General features: G+C 33.4%; 1 protein-coding gene across 1 annotated transcript in view; it reads left to right on the top strand.

The window, feature by feature from the left end:
• Positions 1-8,051: 8,051 nt before the first annotated feature.
• The window catches only part of LOC138701720 (uncharacterized), a 99,357-nt gene continuing 92,858 nt past the window's right edge, over positions 8,052-14,550 (top strand). The window contains exon 1 of the mRNA XM_069828921.1: positions 8,052-8,276. The gene's annotated coding sequence lies outside the window, so the exon portion shown is untranslated. The remainder of the gene's footprint in view (positions 8,277-14,550) is intronic.

Genomic DNA, 14,550 nt, shown 5'->3' with positions numbered 1-14,550 from the left:
AACACAGTTCGAAAGAGGTTATGGTAGCACACAGACCGCCATCTGTTGCTACGACGTTCAAGTTATTCCGTACACGTTCTCAAGTTCAGATTGAACGCCTTGATTAATAGGCAACTTCTCTGACATAAAAGCTGAACTTCGCCTCAAATCGCTGACTCACAACAGTGACGTCATGACTCACTTTGAAATAAACACCCAGTATTTGTTTGGATCAAGTCACTTACGACTCACTCTGCATATGAATATAAATGTTTTCTCAAGTACATTCTCCGCCATTTTCGAAATTGAAAATGTTGTTTGTTGTTTATTCAACTGTCTAAAGTCAGGTTTGAACCTCATAACTGATACTAATAAGTACAGTCCGGCGTTTGGTTAATCTGAGTACACGTTAGATGCAATTCGTCTCCCCGCTCTGTTTCGTGTTTATATCTGCTTATTCGTATAGGGCAGTATAAGCTCTGAACAATAAGAATGCTACTCACATACAAAGTATAATGTCACGTGAATTTAATAACAAAATATTTATTTAAAGCCATCTTATGGGCAATAGAAGATTATACTCACATTAAGTAAACGAAATTAGATTCTAGAAAGGCCTAATTTTCTGTTTCACATATGTAGTTTTCACTCAAAAAGTAAAAGTTAATTATTTTTATCCTATTTACTAGAGATGAACAAAACTAACTGCCGCTCTTGCTCGCTGTGTTCGTTGCATTTGTCTTTCGAGTCTCGTTTCGCCATTCTCGTGAGCTTCGAGTCTCGCTCATCATTCTCGAAATAGCATTTGGTTTGCGTTGGAAGATTTCGTAACTTTGAATAACATGCATCATTGAAATAAATAACATTATAAATGTTTAAATGAGACAAAAAGACAGAACAGAACAGTATCTTAGTTCTCAAAATGTTCTGGTTCTATTATATGATATTACCTATGGTTATATAAATAGAAAAAAGACAATTCTGAAATAAATTTGCATTTATAAGAAACATAAAATATAACGTTAATATACTTTTACTTGAGATTGCACACTTGATATCAAAAATATGAAAAGAAAATTCCTAGTAATTAAATAAATATTGGGGAACGGATTATTATACACTGGAAGGTACAGATGATATTTCAAATAGACTCTTTGACTGTTTGTACATATATAACAGTTGCCAAAGTAGATATAAACAACTGTGCCTCTTTGACGTTCGGGACTTCAGGAGTGATCAATCTCGGCGTCTCGATACGCTCACAAGCAGTCTTTACGTCAACGACGCGACGTATAGAACATTTTCGGTTTTGCGGGTTTTCGGCTTTGCGGGCGCTGTTAGCCTTGCTTTCTCGATTATTTACAGAGTTTTCAATATTTAAATTGCACTTTTTAAAATAAATAGATACATTTTATAAATATGAAAATGAATTTAGAAGTAAATAATGGGATCATTTCTTGAAAGGATTGAAATTTCAATATTCACAATTAAAAATGAGTTAATATTGAAATATGTAAAGTATGTTTTGGCCCTGATGTTTCAACTTTTGTTTGGTTAGAAATTTTGTAGGTTGTTTTTGTCTCCACGTATTACCGTCTATAATGCCAGCTACAGAAATTTTATTATGAATAGACATACTTATTTTACAAGTGAACGTTGTAAATGGACACAGCCTATGTATGTAAACATCTACGAGTATAAATAAATAAATACATATAATTACAACAATACAATAAATCACAGTAAAAACGAAATTATTTACACTGACTACTTGCTTTACATTACAACGAGTGACTAAACGTTTAAGTGTTTCAAAAGAAAAATTTATCCTTCTTTCAGATAAAATACGTTATTCTTCTCTCCTAATGAAGTGCTCGCTACCAAATTCTTCTATTGGAGTACTCATTCCCAACCGTCTAATTTTGTTTTGTTTTGACATGTTCGCTGAACACCAGACGTAAAGTGTGTCCGCCGCGCTACAGCTACTCCGTACCTACCTACACTGTAGAGTGTTGCTCGGAGGCTTTAGGATTCTACTAATAAGGCATCACTCATGAGGGGACTAAGCCAGAAGATAATGGGGTAGGATGGCTAATTTCCTTCTCCTTCCATTCCATACATTGCTGACTGCTAACATATTACACTAATCAGATTTCAGAGGTATACAAACTATTGTTCTTCCTCTAACACATATTTGAAAAAGTTATGTTTTGAAAATTAGAAATTTTATATGTGTTCTTGACCTAACACTGATCTACAGCTCGATTGCTTAATGAAGAACAATGATTTGTGAGAGTACCGTAAGGGAATGTAGTGGGGATTCACATGCGGAGAGCAGGGCGACAAGGAGCGTGAATCTGTGAGACGGTAAACATGTGCTAAAAATAGTTGAAGATGAATGAATGGATGGATCAACAGACAGACGGACAGACAGAGACAGACAGACAGACAGACAGACATACATACAGACAGACGGACGGACGGACGGACGGACAGATAGATAGATAGATAGATAGATAGATAGATAGATAGATAGATAGATAGATAGATAGATAGATAGATAGATAGATAGATAGATAGATAGATAGATAGATAGATAGATAGATAGATAGATCTACTAAGTATATCAAAATATATAGCGGTATGAGTGTGCGTGTGACCTTTTATTGTAATGTGACACAATGGTACATTTAATTTTGTCAGGTTTCCAATATAATCGATTCTTGGCTATCGTTTTTCCGCACGTGTGATGTACTTGCTATCGATTGCACCTCAGACAGAAAGATCGATCTGGTCACCCCCACTCTTTTCAGCGCGGATCTCCAAGTTGGATCAATAACAGCTCGCTTGGCAACTTATAAATTTCAAAAACAAATGTAGGGCAACTTGTATCTTGCGTCGGCATGAGAGCTGACAATACTGACAACGGCAATTTGGCTTAGTTCTTTCGGTTGTTATTTAAAAAAGAAAATTAAAAAACTTAATTTTTACTATCTCTGTCGTCCAAGCGATATTTTAGTTCAGCTTATAATTGATCATTGGAAACTACGTCCACTAATCATGACTCATAATATTTTGGTAGTTTTCAACTTTGTTAATGGTAGTTATTTGTAAGGATGAGTTAAATATTCTTGTTGCAAATTGGAATGTTAATTATGTGTATACTGGTTTAATTTACCTTATTATAGTATTCTCATTTTAATTTAGTTACGTTGAGTGTTTAATTCACTGCTGGGTTAAAGCTGGCAAAACTGTGATTAGATTACCTTGTCCAGTTTACTTCCTGTACTTATAATCCATGGCACATTTCAAATATGACTCTACATCATCAACTTGACGATCGCACACAACAGTTTGATCAACAGGTTTAAGGACACAGAAAAATAAATAAACACCAAACTCTGCAATCGTCAAATCTACATGTTAATACTTAAAGCAAACGCTATTATAATCTATTTAAGCCTCCTCTATTTGTCCACGTGACCTATGTGAGGTTCGATTGTTAGCACTGCTCTTATAAGGCGCGTGTGGACACTTCCCATAACAAGACTCCTAAGGTTGTGCTAACTGCCGCTTGGTAAAGCTGACACTTTCATTTATTTCTGTCATCCATTTTAGCGACAGTGTATTGTTATCTACCATTATGTTTTATTAATGTTGATTCTGATAAGGAAACATTTTTTGAGACTATCATCATTGTGTGTGTTTGTGTGTAGGTCTATATATATATCTATGTTAGTGTTAGTGTGTCATCGCTATTTAAATATACAGAATACAGAATATAATTACAAACTAGAGAAATAGAAATAAAATAATACAATCAATATAAAAAGGAGATACAGTAATATTAAAAAAAAAAATTGACCGAATGAGCAGCGTTCGTGTTCGGTCACAGTTCACATATATTATTAATAGGCATATAAAAGAATAGACAAAATAAAATAAAATAGGAACTAAAATTAAAATTACAGCTACATTTAAAATTATATAATATAATATATTAATATAAGAGGAATATAGAAAATAAAATAAAATAAAATAAAATAGGCACTAAAATTAAAATTACAGCGGCAATGAAATTATATAATATTAATATAGAGAAGAATAATATCGTACGTGAATAAAGTAGGACAATTTATGAAAAAATATATATTCCAAAATTATAGAATACAAATATAATATAGGCTGATTAATTCATACACATAGGCTATAAATTTATTTAATCAAATTGAAGACATTAACACGTTTCTAATTGTCTTGTTCTATGTTAGTGGGTTACATGTTAGAAGTTCTGGGTGTAATTTAGCTGAAGCATTATACAACCGAGGGCCAAAATTAGTGCTATGCTTTAGACCAGCAGATGTGAGACATTTAGGTTCTACTAATGATGGATTATTATTTCGCCTTGTGTCATGATTATGTGCCTGTAATATAAACTTATTACGATTTTTATGATAAAATTTTAACAGAGTATATTTATAAATTTGTTCAATATTAAATATATTAAATTCAGAATAAATTAATTTAGTTGGATAATCAAAACGTTTCTTCAAACAAATTTTAATTATTCGTTTTTGTAGTAAATTTAACGGACTAAGATTAATTTTTGTACTTCCACCACAAACAATAATACCACATTGAATGATAGACTGAAAAATGGCCAAATAAATATTTCGTAGAACTCTAATGAGTAAGTAGCATCGAAGATTAACGAATTTATAAATTATTTTACGAAGCCTCTTACAAAGATAAGTAATGTAATGAGACCATTTTAAATTTTAATCAATAATGACACCCATATGTTTCACATATGTGGCTTCTTTCAATGATGGATATTTAAAACTTTTGGGATCTAAACCATTTTCACTGTATATTATTAGTCTATATTCATCGCTAATTTTTAAACTTTGAATACTGGTAGTTGTTAACGAAAAAAGAACTAAGGTTGATTTAGATATTTTTAGAGAAAAGAAGTTGGAATACTTCATATATTTCAATGGACTTCGACCAAACTATTATTTATCCATATAATAATAATTTAGAAAAGCGCACAATGTGCCGCAGTTCAGTGTTCATTTTCGCTGTTGCAAAACTTTGTATTTACCCATATACCGTACACAAAAAGGTGTCAGAAGCAAAGAGCAGACTTTAGACAGTTCTGTAACATCTACTTTTGAACTTCCTTCTACCTGCAGCCCGTTTGGAACAACCAATAGAAATTAAATTCGTCACTCGCTTTTCCGGTGCAACAACGCTAGTGAAGACGGAATGGCAGCTGTAATATGCACAGGCATCTCAACGACTTAAGAGTAGGCCTAATGGAAACACATACTGAATATATTCATTCATTCATTTAGTCTTCTGCCCAAGGGCAGACCTTTCACTGCAAACCCAGCTTTCTCCAGTCTTTCCTATTTTCTGCCTTCCTTTTCGTTTTAGATTAGATTAGATTTTATTAAAGTCATGAGTATTATACAAATACTATGGTCATAGTCATAATAAAACAAACAGAGTGAATAAAATTACATTAGAAACATAAGTTATTAACGGAGGACTTAAAGTATTCACTAATACTATAAAAGAGATTTTTAATCATCCAATGTTTTAAAACATTCTTAAATGTGTTATAGTTAACAGCGTGTGCAGACTTATGTAATCTATTAAACATAGATACCGCCATGGACATAAATTGTTTTTTAGTTGTTTCCAGTCTAACATTAGATTCAGTCAATTGAAAATTATATCTTGTATTGTAATTATGATGATCAGATCTATGATAATAATTTGCTAAATTTTTCTTTACCGTCAGCAAAGAAGTGAAGATGTAAAGATTAATAACAGTCAGAATAGCCTCATTTATGAATAGTGGCTTACAGTGCGCATCATAAGCAGAACCAGTCAATATGCGTAAGACTTTTTTTTTTTTTTTTTTTTTTTTTTTTTTTTTTTTTTTTTTTTTGCAGAAGGAGAACATTAGATACACTAGAACTATTTTCCCACACAGAAATACCATAGGTTATTATACTATTAAAGAAGGCAAATTAAGCACTTCCTCATATGATCCATATATCTTAATGTCGTCTATCATTGATATCTTCTTCTACCCCGAACTTTTCTCCCGTTCACCATTCTTTGAAATGCACCCTTCAGTAGGGAGTTTCTTCTCAGCCAGTGACCAAACCAATTCCCTTTCCTTTTCCTGATTAGTTTCGGTATCATTCTTTCTTCACCCATTCTTTCCAACACAGCTTCATTTCTTATTCTTCACACATTTCATTCTTCTCCATATCCACATTTCAAATGTTTCTATTCGCTTCCCTTCACTTCGTCGTAATGTCCATGTTTCTGCCCCATTCAGTGCCACACTCCATATTAAGCACTTCACTAGTCTCTTCCTTCGTTCTTTTTCCAGAAATCCGCAGAAAATGCTTTTTTTTTATTAAAAGCTTCCTTGGCCATTGCTATCCTCCTTTTGACTTCTTGGCAGCAGTTCATGTTACTGCTTATAGTACATCCCAAGTATTTGAAGCTGTCCACTTGCTCTACTGCCTCATTTAGAATTCGCTAGTTTATCTTCTGTATTTTTCTTCCTATGACCATGCTCTTCGTCTTATTTGCATTTATCTTCATCCCATACTGCTCACAGCTGTCATTTAGCTTCAGTAGCATATCCTTTAGTATCATTTCCTCTTCTGCTAACAACGCCATATCAACAACAAATCTTACACACTTTATTCTTCTTCCTCCTATTATCAATCCTCCCATGTTCTGAAAACAGTTCTTTACTAAATTCTCCAAGTAGATGTTTAACAGGGTAGGTGATAAAGGGTATTCTTGACGTACACCTCTCCCAATTTCACTTCCTTCTGACATTTCTTCTCCTATCCTGACTTTGACTCGTTGTTTCATATAAAGATTACTGAACAATCTCGTCTCTTTCCAATCCACACCAATTTTCTTTAGGATTCCCATCAGTTTATGCCAATTCACTCTAATAAGTACAATTATTATTACAAGACAGAGCATTATCAAATAATCTGAAAATATTGCTTATTAAGGGGAATATTTTAATTTATTATTATATTAGTACAATTAAAACTTAGCAAGATAAATGAGCTCAAAAATGCTTGAAAGAGGGAAAATTTTCAGGAACATTTATGTTGATACTAGTACAATTATAAAACTTACCAAGATTAATAAGCTAAACAATTTGCTTAGAAAGGAATTTTCAGGAACATTTATATCAGTACAATTACAACATTTACCAACATCAATAAGCTAAAAAAAAATGTGCTCAATAAGCGGGAGTCCACACCTGTGGAGTAACGGTTAGAGCGTCTGGCCGCGAAAGCAGGTAGCCTAGGCTCGATTCCCGGTCGGGGCAAGTTACCTGGTTGAGGTTTTTTCCGGGGGTTTCCCTCAACCCATTACAAGCAAATGCTGGGTAACTGCTGGTGCTGGACCCTGGACTTATTTCACCGGCATTATCACCTTCATCTCATTCAGACGCTAGGTAAGCTAAGATGTTGTTAAAGCGTCGTAAAATAACCTACTCTAGGCTGCCCTCAATTCAGTGTCATATATTGTATTTATATTTTTTAGAAATGATCTATATAGCGCTTAATGTGCTGATCGATCAATAAATTATTTTAAAAAATCTACTAAAATAAAAAAAATAAAGGGGGGGATTTTTAGGAGTATTTATAATTATATCAGTAAACTTATAAAATTTACAAAAATCGGTAAATGAGGTGGCATTTTTCAGGAAAATTTATAATTTGAGGTGAAAATTTTCATTATTAGGTGCAGTGCCCCGTATGTAAACTCATCATTTCCACGTAACAGATACAGAAACGCTAAACCCCTGCCACTGAGTCTCCACGTATGGCACGAAGAGAGGAGAGATTAACGGAAATTCATACTTACGGAGGAAACAATGTCTGTGGCATTTTTTTTTAATATGTGGCCTAACAATGTATAAATATTATCGAAGTATTTACAGTATATTATATTAAATACATAACATATTGTAACGTGGAGGAGCCCCTCTGCTTCCACCTGTCCAGCACGCGCCGCTCCCCCACTACCGCGTCAGGCGGGGCCCCTTGTGGGGCGTCGCTGGAGAGGGAATGCCTGGTATATAAACCGGAGAAATCTGCCGGCTTGTGCTCACTGGGGACACCGCCAGGTTGCATCGAGCCCGGAGCCTCCGCGCCCCCCTCCCGCCGCCCGAGAATCAACCCCCGCGGCCGGACAGGGCCACAAAACCCTTCCACACCCTCACCAGCCGACCACACGTGAGTACATGTCAAACTGCCTTCAGTAACTCCTGGGATATAACCAACGGTACACAAGATAAATTAAGAACGTCAATTTTTTTTATACCACTGACAAGCGTTTGGAAATTTTGTTGTTTTTACACATTTTAAATAATATTGATAAAGAAGGAAATATTTTAGAAATGTATTTTCTGTAAAGTTTCCGAATATGCCACTACATTGGATTCTTATTTCAAATATATTATTATAGTAAATATTTTGTTTTATGAAAATGATTTCGCAAATAGTGTAAGAAAAATTGCTAGCGGCATATTAAAAAATAAATAAATAAAAATAAAAATTGCTCGGTATCATGGATGTTAAAAACGTATATAAATGTGACCAGTTGCAGGAAATGGGACCTATAGTAGGATTTTTCATTTTTTTTTTGTTTGTTTTTTTTTTTTTGTGGTTTCAAAAAGAGGATTACATACTGAGCATTTAAAAAAATTCATGGTCCTGAGTGTTATAGTTTTTAATATTGAATATTGATATTACATTATGTACAGTAGTGGCAAAAAAAAAAAACCGGACCGACCCTTGTAGCTGATTTCAGAGTCACAGATTAAAATGTTGCTAGTCACAAAACACATCCATCTTGTATAATTAATTGTAACAATGAAATTTATTGCATTTCTTCGATTCTTACCGTCTTTTGTTTCCTTCAGTGCCTCAAACTTAGAGACAAAAAAACTTTGAGAATTTTATTTTCATCTGGCATCAATATTACATTTCTACCTCTATTCGGTAAAGATAACTGCGCATTTTTATATTAAATAGCAGTACATACCTCTGGCTTCACTATCCATATTGAAATTACCACAGTTTGACACACTACACAGCACAGGATTCTTTTGTATCAGCTACAAGGGTCGGTCCGGTTTTTTTGCTACCAGTGTACTTTTCGAGAAAAATGCAATTAAAGTTTTTACTAGTTTTCTTAGCAACTATAAGAAAGATTTAGGTATTTAAATAGTACTGTGTAGTTATTATGAGTTATAAGAAGAAGGTAAAAATAACATTAACATGGTTTATTTATGTGTCAGTATGTTGCAAACTGTGTTTGATTGATAATATAAAAGTAAAATTTTCTGCAAAATAAGTTGAACGTGAAGTGCACATAAACAAATTAATATGAAATATAACACATACACATTAAACATTAAGTTACAGCATGGAATTGATATGAAATACATACAGAAAACAAAAATAACTTAAAATAATTGAAACAATGTCTTCTAGCTGGCCATCAGATTTTTCATTCTCCACGTCATTTTCTGTTTCACTTTCACTGTCACGTGATGTAAAATAATCAGTATAAACAGTTTGAAATTCGCCACTTAAATAGACCTACAGGTAGCGCAAGATGTCAAAACATAGAAATGCAGTTTTTACACTGCAAACTCTTATTTTGTTCTCCTGTAAAATTTCCTTTCACGACTTTAGGTTCCTTTCCTCGCAACGGGTCACAAATGTAAAATCTAAAAATCGCCTTCCTGAAGCATGGAAGTTTTCCTTTTAGCCTTCGGACAGTGATAAAATAACATTAAATTATGGAAGTGTATTCTGAGTTGGTATATTCCAGTTGGTAACTATGATCGTTTGTGTGTTGATGTTCTAGAATAAAGAAAAATTATTTAATTCCAATTTGATAAAGTATGCATTGTTTAAGATTAATTATACATGTAAAAATGCTATTTTTCTTAAATTTCTGACAAACTGCGTATGAATAAAAATTTTACTATTGTATAATAGGCCTATGTAAGTGATTAGTAATACAATAGCTTCCATTTTTCTTGACATAACATCAGTTTCACTTTATAAGTTTCTAATGGCTTCGAATACCTAAAAACACATTTGCAAATTTTTTAAAGGATTATGAAAACGTAATTTTCCGACAATTTTTAGACAGATAGAAGTAACCACTATGAAACAGACATAACACTTTTAAATTAATAGAGAAGAGCTAATGTCACAGCATCTAAGACTAATTGAAGGATTTCAAACCACACATGACTAATCCACATGAAATGGTTTCGGAGATATTCAAGGTTTAATTTCAACTGAGAACGGTTAAATTCATAATATGTCAAACTTAATCTCACATTTGCAGCCTTCAGTAGTTAACGAAAGAGTTATTCATGCTTACCACAAGGTAGATTAAGATAAAGTATGATTAAGATGTATATATGCTTAGTCAGCAGTCCTAAGGCTAGTTGGAACCTCATAAGTGATACCAATAAGACATCACTCGTGAGGCAACTAAGCCAGGAGATAATGGAGTAGAGTGACCAATTCCTGACCCCCTCCATTGTATACATCGCTGACTAGTAATATAGTCCACTAATCAGACTTGAGATGTATGCAACTATTGTTCTTCCTCCGACATACATCGCCATTTCAGATGTACTGCCTGATAATAGATTATCAGTCAGAATTTCAATCAGAATAATTAAGATAAGAAACTTAATTTTTGTGATATTGTGGGACAGTCACGACTGGTTTGAAACCCTTCAATGATAATTACGTAATTTTTTATGATTTTATGGTAGATTAGTACTTCGTGCATAAAGGTATTTTGTAACATTTTTATCAGTTACTTGCTACTAGTATATTACGCCTATCTGCGGATTAAGTTCTTTATAAATTGAATGGGAATTTCATACCATAACTTTAATATTATTTATTTATTTTGCTAATAATGTAACATAAAATACATAAAATATAATATTAACAGAAAACTTTAGTTCTCCCCTGAAAGAGTAGAACTCGTGCTCAGGGACGGATTCCTAAATTGAAATTAAGAAGTATATAATACAATTTGTCTTATGTCTACTACGCAATAAGAATATATACATTTAAATTTACAATTTTTAAATTTTTATAAAATCCATGCATAACTTTTTAAATTTAATACTAGAACTATTAGAATTGACAAGATTAGGATATTTAAATATAAATTTGTTATTATATTATATTCTTGGGCCTAAATTACTAGCTATGATTAAATACTGTAGCAGTTATGTCTTAATGTTTCATTTAGCAAAATTAAATGAGTACCAAGCCAAAATAATTATATGATTTACTTAATTGGTTCTGATTTTAAGTGTACAATATAGTTTAAAATAAAATCTCTGCAATAGTTCAAATTCTTCTTAGATTAAAATGGAATATAATTCTGATTGAGGTTCTAGCTGATATACACATCTATTATCAGGCAGTACATCTCACTTGACGATATGTGGCACAGAAAGAACAATTGTTTGTATACAGTACACCTAAAGTCTGATTAGTGTAATATGTAGCTAGTCGGCGATATATGCAATGGAGGGGAAAGGAACTGGCCATCCTACCCCATTACCTCCTGACCTAGTTGCCTCATAAGTGTTGCCTTGTTGGTATCACTTGTGAGGTTCAGACCTGTCTTCGGACAGTTGACTGAACGACAATTCAATTACACACATTACACATCTAAAATCCAGAATTTGGAATTTAGTGTAATTTTCAATAATTTCGTGGATGACGACTACTGTGAACTTCGATGTCATAGTTGTGACGTATTATGTCTATCTACCTGCAGATTAATGTTCGCCAGCTACGATGGCAGTAAAATTATTGCTAACAATATTTTGTAATCGATCCAAAACACAGATTCCGTTCAAATAGTACTGATATAATGGATATAGCTATTCCCACACTCAGACACACCATGTAAGGTAACATTTTTTTATACAACCACACTCGCAGACTAAACGCTTGTCGTCGATGAACGGTATATGTACGGCTTTACTTTCACTTGTTTTGATATCCAGTCTATAGCTGCAGGAGCACAGCATCGCCATCTATCTACTAAATTATATATTCTGATACGTACTGTATGTAAATCAACTTTATTACTATTTTGTAGTGAATAATTATTACATAAGATTTGTTTATTCGAATTTGTGAATCTATGTGATTTCTGATACAGTTATCTGGAGGATTATTTAAATTGTGTTACAATTTGCGGTAAAGATCTTCAACATATCAAAGTACTGCTTCGAGAACGTGACATGAGACCAGCAAGTAGGCCTAATTCTGAAAGTTCGAATATTTTGCATTTCAATGCCTGGTTGAAATTATTAAAAAAGTGAGAGGAAATCTCTATGATTCCGTGTAACGTATAGTTAACTGGTATACTGTGTATAAGTACATTAGAATATTGCGTAAATATTATCATTATTTAACCATCTGTATGTGAATAATCCCAACTTTTACATTAACTTCCTATAACCTACATTCACGCATGTATTGTGCACGCGACTGTTTAGCAACCATATCAAGCCACAACCGAATAACTTTGTTTCAAAAATATATTAAAACCCACTCCCCCATGGATTATAATAAACTCTTCCAAGTGGGTTATGTACAGTATAGGAGGACTCCCCTTGTTAACAAGAATGACCCATTCACATTTTTGTTAGTGGATATGACGTAACTATTTCCTTTCACTTTTTCGATTAATGTACTATAGTTTGAATATAGACGTTACACGTCGAAACTGCACCAAAGTCCAACTGCTATGAAAACTTCAAATATGTTTCTGTATTAAAAAAAAAAAGTAATATTCGAGTATTCTATTGGCATGAATAGCAACGGGTGCGAAATATATAGTGTATGTGATGTAATTGAGATAAAGTGCAGTACGTTAAAATCTGTTACATGTACAAATTATTTACATTTATTTAAATGTCCATTTAGGCAATATTTTCTCTTCCTACTTTTCTTTTCCTCCCTGTGTTTTTTTTTTTTTTTTTGGAAGTTTTATTCAAACTGGTGACAGCGAGATAGTATTTTGGAGATATTGATTCCGAGGATGTGCCATGAAATTGCCGCACATTCGCCTCACAGTTGGAGAAAGCCTTGTAAAAAGAAAAACAAATCAGGCACTAACCTCAAGCTAGATTCGAAGCCATATCCTTGGAGCTCGAGTTCCGTTCGCTACTCCAGTTGGTTTTTAGAGAAAGGAATTCACTTAATTTAATAAATACATCAATAAATGAATGCGAAAAATAATTTACAAACCAAGCTTCATATTGTATTTAGTACGAATCTTTATGGATATAGAGTAACGTGTTAAAGTGGATTTTAACAATGTAATGAAAGACAGACTGTGTAGTCAAGAACTGACAAGGTCGCTATGAAATTGAGTTAAATGTTCGTGCGCTGAATTTGTGTTAGTTGAATAACACCGTTCGTGTCTTACACTGGCATTGATATCTCTGTCAAGATTTATTCTAATTATACCGTATGCACTAAAACAAACAGAATTGAAATTGTCGCACTGATACTGCCCATGTACGATGGTGAAGTTTGTTTATATCAAATCATTGTATTGTTGATACATATATAATATAGCGGAGATTTGCTTAAAAAATTGGTTTACTTCGCCTAGTGATTTAGATGAATTGAAATAACGCATCACGAGTGTTGTGACTAGTGTCGATGCAGGCATGTTACACCGGGTTCGGGATGAACTAGACTATCTCCTTGATGTGTGCCGTGTGACACAAGGAGCATAATTATATTGAACATTTGTGAGTTCCCAAATTAAACTTGAAGAATTACTTTATAAAATAGTGCAAATTGCTTTCTGAGAACTTTAATAGTTTTGTATTTATAAAATATTGAAAGTGTATATTTCTTTTGTACTAACACTGTACAATACAATCCCCCATGAATTACCGGTATAATAAACTCTTGCAAGCAGGTTATGTACAGTATTGGCAAAAAAAAAAAACCGGATCGACCCTTGTAGCTGATTTCAGAGCCTTGTTCACTCCAGAGCACGATAGACTGGTAACTAAGACTTTCGTGGTTCGAATCCTGCCTGGGAAGGAAACTTTTTTTTGTTCCTTATTCAAATTTATTCCCAATACTTTTAGATTGCAGCGATATTTTACTACTTAATTAACTTATTATTCCCAGAACATGAATTTTACCAGCAATCGAAAAATATTGGGAATAAATTTGAATAAGAACAAAAAAAGTTTCCTTCCCAGGCAGGATTCGAACCACGAAAGTCTTAGTTACCAGTCTATCGTGCTCTGGAGTGAACAAGGCTCTGAAATCAGCTACAAGGGTCGGTCCGGTTTTTTTTGCCACTACTGTACATATGCGGACTTCCCTCGTATGTAAAAATGAACTCGTTAACATTGTTATGTTTATCAGATATGACATTGGCCTAAGCATTTCCATACGGTTTCAGGTCATT

The sequence above is a fragment of the Periplaneta americana genome, chromosome 6 (assembly GCF_040183065.1).
Source record: "Periplaneta americana isolate PAMFEO1 chromosome 6, P.americana_PAMFEO1_priV1, whole genome shotgun sequence".
Lineage (NCBI taxonomy): Eukaryota > Metazoa > Arthropoda > Insecta > Blattodea > Blattidae > Periplaneta > Periplaneta americana.
Note: the sequence above shows the minus strand (reverse complement) of the source record. Positions and strands in the feature narration are given on the sequence as shown.